Raw genomic sequence first — 10,734 nt, forward strand, 5'->3', positions numbered from 1 at the left:
AATAGAAAATATGGCTATACCTTGGAATCAAGAAATTTATAAAAAGAAATTATGCTTGTCCCATTCACAAGTTCTAGTTTAATTTGTCTAGAAGGGGATTCAAGCATTGGTAATTTTTAAACTACTCAGATGCTGTAAATGGTAGTTGTGATTTGAGTCCTGCTGATTTGAGAGAATCTAGAATCATCCAGGAGATGAACCTCCAGGCACACCTTTGAAGGCTTCTGTAAATAATGTTAGCCTCTGAGAATATCTGCAAGGGGTTATCTTCATTATGTTAATTGACATGGCAAGACTCAGCTTTGTGGGCAAGAGATCCCTGTGGTGGTATTGTGTTCCCTGAAATATTGTGCACCCTAATAAACTTATCTGGGGTCAGAGACAGAACAGCCACAATATTAAACATAGAGGATAGGCAGTGGTAGCACACGCCTTTAATCCCAGCACTTGCGAGGCAGAGCTAGGCAGAAATCCATGTGTTCAAGGATACAGCCAAGCATGGTGACTCACGCCTTTAATCCCAGGGAGTGATGGTAGAAGGCAGAAAGGTATATAAGGCGTGAAGACCAGAAACTAGAAGCATTTGGCTGCTTAAGCTTTCAGGCTTCTAGCAGCACAATTCAGCTGAGAGCCATTCCGATATGAGGACACAGAGGCTTCCAGTGTGAGGAAACAAGACCAGCTGAGAAGTTGGCCAGGTGAGGTTAACTGTGGCTTGTTCTGTTTCTCTGATCTTCCAGTGTTCACCCCAATACCTGGCTCCAAGTTTGATTTTATTAATAAGAACTTTTAAGACTCTTGCTACAGATCCCGGAATGCATAAGATGGAGAAAGTGTGCTCAGTGCCTCTCTGCTTTCTGACTGTGAATGGGATGTGACCAGATGGCATTTTGACTTGCCCACCATGAGGAACTGTATCCTTGAGCCAGAATAAACAATTTTTTTTAACTCAGTTGCTTTCTCAGTACGTTATCACAGGGAGATAAACTAAGACACAAGTAAATGTAAATTCATTATGCTGTTTGTTCTGTTTAGAACTACTTGAAGTTTTCCAAACAATTTTAATTCTTCCCGTCTAGAAGCTGACAAAAAAAGCTAGACATTCCATCAAACCCAGTAATAGGCTAGGCAAGCTTCAAGGACAGTAGATGCCTTTTGATAAGCAGAAAGAGTAGACATTGCAATGAGTCCCCCTTTGACCGGAACCTTTACATAGAGCATCATCGGGGCCAAAGGGCAGGCTGGCCTGGTATTCATTATGTAGTTCAAGCTGGACTTGGGCTAACGTTTGTGGATTTTATGTAGTGTTTGGTATCTTTAATTAGTTGGGTAGTTTGTGTTGGTTGAGGGTGGGTTGTTTTTTGGTGTGTGTGTGTGTGTGTGTGTGTGTGTGTGTGCGCGCGCGCGCAGCTGCGCGCGCGCATTCACATTCTGAGTCCATGCATGGAAGAGTACATTATTTAAGAGTAAAGCTATGGCAGGATGGCAGGTGTCAGGAATTTTTCTCAAGGTGACATAAAGTCTGACAAGTGCTATCCATTTAAAGAATAGATTCTGAGATTTCAAGGCCATGTTTGTGTTGTAACTCTTTTACTGATGCTAATACTTTAATAAATTTAAACCGGTGGTGGAAAAAAAAAGAATAAAGCTATGCATTCAATTTTGGTTGTAAAAGCTGATTACATGGGCAGTCTAAGGCATAGTAAAGTTGGTTACATTCTTTTCCTGAAGACATGTTAAGTTTAAACTGATTGAGTACATAGTAGGACAGCAGACAGATGCATAGTATTAAATTATCTCAAGGTCTATTATCAACTTGGTTGCAAGGTCTGAAAAATGTTTAGTCTCCTCAAAGGCAAAAGGTATTTTCAGAAAAACAAATTACCACAGAGACACACATAGATACACAAACACACAGACACAATTTTAAAAAGTAGTAATAATACATCTTAAAAAAAATTAAAAAGCTTCCCCTTCTCCTCCTCCTCCTCCTCCTCCTCCTCCTCCTCCTCCTCCTCCTTCTTGAAAACACCAAATGGCAGACAACGCTGGTACAGCGGGAGGGCCCAGAGGACCCGGGGGCCCAGGATTAGGAGGCTGTGGTGGCTTCTGCGGAGGATACAGCAGTGCGAGGCCGACCGAGACCACGGGGCTTGTGGAGGTAAAGCTGAAGACAAGGAGTGGATCCCCGGCACCAAGCTGGGCCGCCTGGTTAAGGACATGAAGATCAAGTCCCTGGAGGAGATCTACCTGTTCTCCCTTCCCATTAAGGAATCCGAGATCATTGACTTTTTCCTGGGTGCATCCCTAAAGGATGAGGTTCTAAAGATCATGCCAGTGCAGAAGCAGACTCAGGCTGGCCAGCGGACCAGGTTCAAGCCAAGGCCACCTTCGATGCCATCTCCAAGAGCTACAGCTACCTGACACTCAACCTCTGGAAAGAGACTGTGTTCACCAAATCTCCTTATCAGGAGTTCACTGACCATCTTGTGAAAACCCACACCAGAGTGTCTGTTCAGAGGACCCAGGCTCCAGCTGTGGCCACCACATAAGGGTTTTTATACAAGAAAAATAAAGTGAATTAAACCTGTTATTTTTTTTTTTTTTAAAGCTAGTAACTTGGGCAGTCTGCAAGCACATTTGTCAAGCACTTCTCTAAAGGGTCTTCCAGTTCTAACTGTAAACGTTTCTAACTTACCTCTGATCTATGACCTAATGGGAGGGGGAAATCAATCTGCTCACTTCCTTTGAGACTCTTCCTTAGTTCTAACAGCCTGTCTGATTTGCTCAGGTCCAGGCAGTTCTTAGGAAACAAGAGTGTAGCCATGCTGCCATCTTGTGTTCATGATTGGAAGACTCACTTAAGTCAACTAGAAAAGGAGTAGGAGGGAGGTCTGGTGGAAGGTTGAAGCCAAGTCACAGATGTGGTAACCACGCCACACACATAAACTACAAAGGGCTGTCAGATATCTCAGCCTGCACCACAGAGCAATCCCCAGGACGCACAAGGTGGGAGGAGAGAGCATATGTAATAAAAAGTGAAGTTTAATATTTTTATTTATTGTGTGTGTGTGTGTGCGCGTGTGCGTAGGCATGAGCATGGGCATGTGCCACAGCTCAAGTGTTGAGGTCAGAGGACAGCTTGCTGGAATCAGTTCTCTTCTTTACAGAGTAGAGAATTGAGCTTTCCATTTATTCTGAGATGGATGACTCTTCTTTCCCTTTCCTCTCATTCGATGATAGGAGTTTGTGCTGCTTCTTGTTCTGCCATAAATAAAGTGCTCCAAGCTGGAGAGTGACAACTTGAAGGATGCCATATCTGAGCATTTCTACTTTAGTAATAGATTCTGCTCCTGAGAAGTAGTTGGTCCTCAAGGTTTTTCTTAAACTTGAGCTTGGGTTTTTCAAAGCCAGAAGGGGGAACATCATTTAAGCAAGAATTTTGTACTGTTTTGGAGACCTTGTTTCAGGATTTCTTCTGAGGACCACTGATTCATCAAGGTCACTACAAACCAAGCTACAATCTAGGCATGTGGTTGTCCTAGGCTGGGAATTTAATCTTTCTTTCTGACAGGGAAGGATTCCCCGTTAGTCCGTATGTTCAATGCCTGTTTGGGAGAGCAAAAGATTTTTTTAGATAGTTCTGGCCAAAATCTCCAGCTGGCAACTATCCCTTGGGACAGGGATCCGAGATATCTTAGAGTTGATCGCTGATAGCTGGCTCTAGGGAGATTGGATTTTTTAAAGCATAGTTTTCTCTGACTAGCCACAGGACTTTGTCTGAACCTACTCCTTTCCTTTGTGCTTTTCATACCTCTAAAGGAAAATGAAATGAGCTGGCTCCATTATGTCATTAATCTAGAGGAGCCCTGGACAAGTTTGAGTGCGGATGATTGTGAACTTTGATTTATGATAGACTCTAGAGGGAGATTCTCTTCCTTGTCCTCCTCCCCTACTCTCCAATCTTGAATGTCTACAACTATTCAGGATGTACTCGGTTAGCCCCAGAGATGGACCTCCATTTCCTCCATTCCTTTTTGGTTGTCACTCATACCCCATCTTTTCTATTGGAAAGATACCTCTTGTTTAAACTCAAGGTTAAACTATTTCTCCCTATGGGGCAGCATTATTGCTTTTCTCTATTAGAGAGCAATGTCAAGATCTCAGCATGGGCAGATGGGGATATAATAGGAGGGATTAAAATGGCCATTCCTATGGGCATACATCTTAAGGGCCTTATCTATTTCCTCTATCAAAAACAGCATCTCCTCAAGTCTGAAGGCAAAGTGATATTGATTTCCATAACAGGAAGACTAAAGAAACAAAGATTCCTAATTAAAAGTTCTAACCCATATCATACCATTCATAACTTTCCTTGTTAAGAAAGGACCCAACAAATGGATGCTACTCCACACTCTCCATCTGATCCATGAGGTGGTGAGTCCATTCCACACAGTAGTCCCTAACCCTTATGCTCCCCTCACCCAGTCCCTTTCCTGTGACCCATCATTCACTGCTACATATTAAAGATGCTTTCTTTTGTATGTTGCCCCATCCAGTCAGTCACTGGATGTAAGGAAGCCACTCAGAGAGCAGGGCAAGCCGCTTGTATTGTCCTCCCACAGGGGTTCCCAGATAGCCTTCATTTATTTGGCTTAGCATTTTCCCAAGACTTGAAGGAATACTTTAGTACAGAGACCACCCTCATCCAATGTACAGGTAACCTCTTTCTATGCAAGCCGACTGAAGAACTTATTTCCTGAGGAACAAAATCCATTCTTAATGTCTTGGCTGACAGGGACTGTTTCAAGGAAAGGCCCAGCTATGTAAAACCAAAGTTACTTAATTTGGATTTGCTTTTGTTTGGGGGTAGGGGCTTGTTTTTGTTCAACCAAACCAGAGCCTTGGAATCTGAATAGATCCACTCCATCTTAATCATCCATTCAAAACAGCCAACCATTAAACTGGTGAGAGCATTTCTAAACATGACAGGATATTCTAGAATCTGGGTCCCTGGTTATTCAGAAATAGCTAAACCTCTATACCAGGCCCTCAAGGAAACCTAGTCTCAGGGACTAACCAGACTTAAATGGATTCCTGAGTTCTAGGAGGCTTTTTAGAATTTAAGGAGGCATTAACCAAGGACTCCGCCCTAGGATTGCCTACTGAATCAAAGTTTCATGTGCATGTGACTGAGAGATGAGGCGTAGCTTTGAGGATGATTACCCAGCTCATAGGGCCCTCTTCTCAGCCTGTAAGATACCTAAGTAAGGAATTAGATCAGGTGGCAAAGGTCTGGCCTGGATGCTTATGAACAGTTGCTGCTATTAGAATCCTGACTCCTGAAACCCCCAAATGTATCCTTGTGTACCCCTCATGGTCTATAAGCTTTATGATATATGGCTATGGTAATGTCCAAGGGAAACCTTCAGCAGACTCCTTAAATATCAATTCTTGATGTGGGAGGAACCTGAAATTTAAGGCTGGACAAAAACTAAACCCAGCCACCTATCTCCCGGAGGAGGAGGAGAAGGAGCCTGTCCACTCTTGTGAGGAACTCCTCCTGGATAGCCATGCAGCTCATCTTAACCTCTCAGATCAACCATTAAAACACCCCAGCTTGAGCCTATCCAGACGGAAGTTCCTTTGTGAAAGAAGGGATCTGATATCCCAGTTATTCGACAATTCTGGCTTGGATGTACTCATCAGGACTGATATCTAGGAACTCAAGTGCTCAGTTTATAAAGCTGATAGATCTCGCTGGAGCTCTGGGACTGTCCCAAGGGAACAGAGTCGATATTCATAGACTATAAATGTGCCTACCTAATCTTTATGCCAACATAGTTATTTGGAAAGAGGCCTCCGGACTACATCTGGGACCTCTATAAAGCATTCCAAAAAATCCTTAGGTTTCTGGATGCAGCCCATCTATTCATTCAACTGGCTACAATTCACTGTCCTGATGTGTGTGTGTGTGTGTGTGTGTGTGTGTGTGTATAATATGATATATAATATATATGGTAATTGTGGTAATTTGAATGTAATTGGCCCCCATAAGCTCACAGGGAGGGGTACTATTGAGGGGTGTGGCTTTGTTGGAGGAAGTGTGTCACTGTGGGTTTGGGCTTTAAGGTCTCCTTTGCTCAAGCTATGTTCAGTTCACTTCCTGTTGCCTGCAGATCAAGATGTAGAACTCTTAGTTCTTTCTCCAGCACCATGTCTGTGTGCATGCCAACATGTCCCACCATGATAATAGACTAAACCTCTAAAACTGTAAGCCACCCCATGTAAATGTTTTCCTCTATAAGAGATTCCATGGTCATGGTGTCTCTTCATAGCAATAGAAACCCTGACTAAGACATATCTATCTATCTATCTATCTATCTATCTATCTATCTATCTATCTATCTATCTATCACATACACAATATAACCAACTTGACACAAACTAAGTTATTTAGGAAGAAGCAATCTTAATTGAAAAATGCCTCCATCAGATTGGCCTACAAGCAAGTCTGTAGAGCGTTTTCTTGATTAATGGTTGATATGGAAGAGCCCAGTTCGTTGTGGGTGGTGCTTGCTACCCCTGGGCTATATAAGAAAGCAGACTTAGCAGGCCATGAAGAAAAAGACAGTAAGTAGTGTTCCTCAGGGACTTCTGCTTCAAGTCCTGCTCCCAAGTCCCTGCCTTGGCTTCCCCTGATGAGATATTGTAACCTATAGCCAAGTAAACCCTTTCCTCCCTATGATGGTTCATCTTGGTTGTCAACTTGACTACGTCAATCAAAACCTAAGCAGCTAGGGCATACCTGTGGAGGAGTTTCTTGACTGGATCACTTGAGACTAGAAGCCTTTCTAAATCTGCCTTCTGGTGGCAGCTCACATAAAAAGATATAAAAGAAGAAACATTTGTCTCGCTCTCGCTGGCAAGTTCATCCATCCTCCTGCTGAGGCATCTTTAGCTACCGTTGCCTACCTTGGAATAGTCCCAACTGCTCTCACCCTTCAGTTGGATATTTCCAGATTCTAGATCCATCACTTTTACCCCAATTACACTCAACTCATAATCCTCCAACATGTCAATTTCTCTGGTAATTATTCCAAATGTAAATTAAATGGTGGGGTCCCTTATAGCTGCAGCCCCTCATGGTAGCAGGAGGGACCTAATCAGGGGAGTCATTACAGGCCTAGGGATTGTAAGACAATTACAATGGGGAGCTAGAAAGTTTGGAAACTCAAACAAGAAATTTAGAAAACTATAATGGCCCCAGAGACCAGGGCCTCATTATTTTGGGGAAGGTAGGCGAATGAGATTCAGGTGAAGATGCTGAAAGCCAACTCCTGCTTTTCATTATCTGTCTTTCAAGAGTGGCCTTCCTGACAGCATTCTGAGCTGGAGCCCCTGGAATCTAGGAGAAACGTCTCTTGTCAATCAAACCCACAATGTAGAGGTGTGAGTGGGGCCTGGAGAAATGTGTTTCTCAGACCCTCCTATGTACACACTGGTACATTGTCCCCTGGGGCAAGCAAACCTTGTGGAAGACAAATTCCCACCCCTTGACCTACAGAAGAGACCTGAGCCTTAAGTGCCCACTTTGCTTCAAGTGGTTTGAGATCTGGCCATTGCATGTACACCCCTTCATCTTTTCTTTGCTCCAACCCTCCTACCTCTGGTGCCTAAAGAGTCTTAGACTAAAAAAACTCAAGCTGGAAGGCCACTTGATGTTCTTCTTGAGCTGATGTGTCTCATGGGCTGATGGCTTGGGCCACAATGCTTAGCCCCTTGACTTTTCCCTCTCTTTAGAACTACTCACTGGAGTTTGAGGACAGAGACAGTTCCAGAAAGGGTTCACTAGCCACTTCCAGGACTTCCTGGGACCCAGTGCAATATTCAAAGGCCACACAACTAACAACCCTGTGTTTCTGAGGTGCCTGAGGTTGGGTGTAGCTACGTGGGCTGGGGTGATGCCTTGTTCATAGGCCGTGCTCCCACAGAGCTTGACAAGAGTTTGTATTTGTGGATCATGTTCTTCAACTTGAATATAAGGTTGGATTTTGGTGATATTTCATCTCTTGATCTTCCCACAAGGCCCATAAACCACACACAGGTTCACAGGACCACTGTGTCACTTATAGAGGCCTACATTACTCCTAAGGTGGGCTCAAGCCAGTGCATCACACTTGGCTGTCAGAACCCTGATAATGTTCACACTTACTTGAGATCCTAGCTAGGGTGCCTCCCCTACTCTCTTTCTCTCTTTTTATGCAGTCCTGGGACTTTCCAGGACACAGGATAGGTGGAAAGACAGGCAAGATGACCCTGGTCTTCTCTGAAGATGTTTGTGTAGTGTCCTGTGTGTGGCAAAAGAGTCTACACCACAGTTCTCAAGGGCTTCTCCCTCATTTAGGACTCATGAGAGGGGCCCGGCACTTGTGTTGGTGACTTCCTACCAGCCAGGCCCTGGTCGTACACTTCTAGGTACTCTGGCTCTGAGAACCTGTATGCCTGGCTGGAATTCCATGAGGGTTTACACTGGCATCTTCAAACCCTGCATCAGATGTGAAGTACAAGGAAGTGAAGATACTCGGTACATGTGATTGTTTTTTCTATTTCTAAAATATCTGAAGATTCTATATACTCCTCTTGTTGCTTTTATTCAAATGTCTAAAATTGAACTTTGTTGTTTTACATGTAGAAAGGGAGTTGTTTTTAGAGACAAATGTTTCTGTGTATGTGCAGTTAGAATCAGTTAGAGAATGCTACACTTGCAGCAACAGAGTGATGATTTCACAAACCTGTTTGTGCCAAGACCTGCCACTAGCTTCCTTGAATTCTGTTAAGTGTACACTCTGCGGTATTTTAGTCTTGCAGACTCCTCATGCCTGAATGACCCTGAATGGCCATCTACCCACCATTCACCCACTCATCCATCTATCATCTATCCACTCACCACCATCTGTAGTTCTACAAACCATCTATCCATCATGTCTATCCATTTACCATCTATATAACCACCATTGAGCCATTTGTCCACAATCCACTTATCTACCATTCATACACCATCTATTTATTATATTATTTACTCACTACCATCCAACCATCATCTTCCATCCATCTACCATTCATCCATCTACCCACACATCCATCCATCCATTATCCATCCATCCATCCATCCCTCATCCTTCTATCTAATCATTCAGTCATCTAGGGGGACTTCTCTATGTCCAGAGGCCAGGAGCAGACTACACTGACACACAGGAGATGGCACCCAGAATTGAGATTCCCCAGAGCTCGCTGCTGGTGCTCAGCAAGAAGCCCTTTCTTACGCTTTCAAGGTTTCTAGGGAGTATAGGTAGTGCAGGAACGTCTTCTAGGCCCCCTTCTTTCCATGGTGTTCTTTCCATATCATCCTGCCTTGTGAGCTCAAATTCCAAGTTCTCTGCCTCTGGTATTGCTATATGTATTTCCTATTCTCTTTTAGGTCCTTTTCTTTTTTATTTAATGAATTAATTAAGAAATTTTAAAATTCATTTTATATACCGATGACAGATCCCCTCTCTTCCCCCCTCACGCCCTCATCCCCCTGCAACCCATCCTCCATTCCTTCTTCCAAAAAGGTAAGACCTCCCATGGGAAGTCAGCAGAGCCTGGTACATTCAGTTTTGGCAGGTCCAGGCCCCTCCCTCTGCATCAAGGCTGTGCGAGGTAATACCATAGCTAATCGGCTCAAAAACGGGAAAAAAAAAAAAAACCAAAAAACCAGCTCATGCACCAGGGATGGATCCTGATCCTACTGCCAGGGGGCCCCTTAAACAGATCAGGCTACACAACTGTCTCATTTATGCAGGGGACCTAGTCCAGTCCTATGGAGGCTCCATGGCTGTTGGTCTAAAGTTTCATGAGTTCCCACTAGCTTGGTTTGGTTGTCTCTGTAGGGTTCCCCATCATAATCCTGATGCCCCTTGTTCATAGAATCCCTTTTTCCTCTCTTCGCCCCTTGTTCATAGAATCCCTCTTTCCTCTCTTCGACTGGACTCGTGGAGCTTGGCCTGGTGCTTGGCTGTGGGTCTCTGTATCTGCTTCCATCATTTACTGGATGAAGGCTCTATGATGACAGGGTATTCACCAATCTGATTACCGGGGTAAGCCAGCTCAGGCACTCTTTCCACTATTGCAAGTAGTCTAAGCTGGGGTCATCCTTGTGGGTTCCTGGGAACTTCCCTAGCACCAGATTTCTCCCTATTCCCATAATGTCTCCCTCTATCAAGGTATCTCTTTCATTGCTCTCCTACTCTGTCCTTCCCCCAGCTCGATCATCCCATTCCTTTATGTTCTCATTCCCTTTCTCCTACCTTCTATTGCCCTCCCTCACCCCTAATCTACTCATGTAGATCTCATCTATTTCCCCTTCCCAGGGTGATCCATGCATCCCTCTTAGGGTCTTCCTTGTTAGCTAGCCTCCCTGGAGCTGTGGGTTGCAGTCTGGTTATCCTTTGATTTACATCTAGTATCTGCTTATGTGTGAGTACATGCCATGTTTGTCTTTCTGAGTCTGGGTTAACTCACTCAGGATGATATTTTCTTGTTCCACCCATTTGCCTGCAAATTTCATGATGTCATTGTTTTTTACTGCTGAGTAGCACTTCATTGTGTATATGTACCACATTTTATTTATCCAATCTTTGGTTTAGGGGCATTGAGGTTGTTTCTAGGTTCTAGCTATTATGAATAATG

The 10,734-nt window shown here is 43.8% G+C and overlaps 1 pseudogene; it reads left to right on the top strand.

The window, feature by feature from the left end:
- The first annotated feature begins 2,035 nt into the window (after nucleotides 1-2,035).
- On the top strand, nucleotides 2,036-2,424 carry LOC131921980 (small ribosomal subunit protein uS5-like; annotated as a pseudogene).
- Nucleotides 2,425-10,734: the final 8,310 nt, after the last annotated feature.

Source organism: Peromyscus eremicus, chromosome 11 (genome assembly GCF_949786415.1).
Source record: "Peromyscus eremicus chromosome 11, PerEre_H2_v1, whole genome shotgun sequence".
Lineage (NCBI taxonomy): Eukaryota > Metazoa > Chordata > Mammalia > Rodentia > Cricetidae > Peromyscus > Peromyscus eremicus.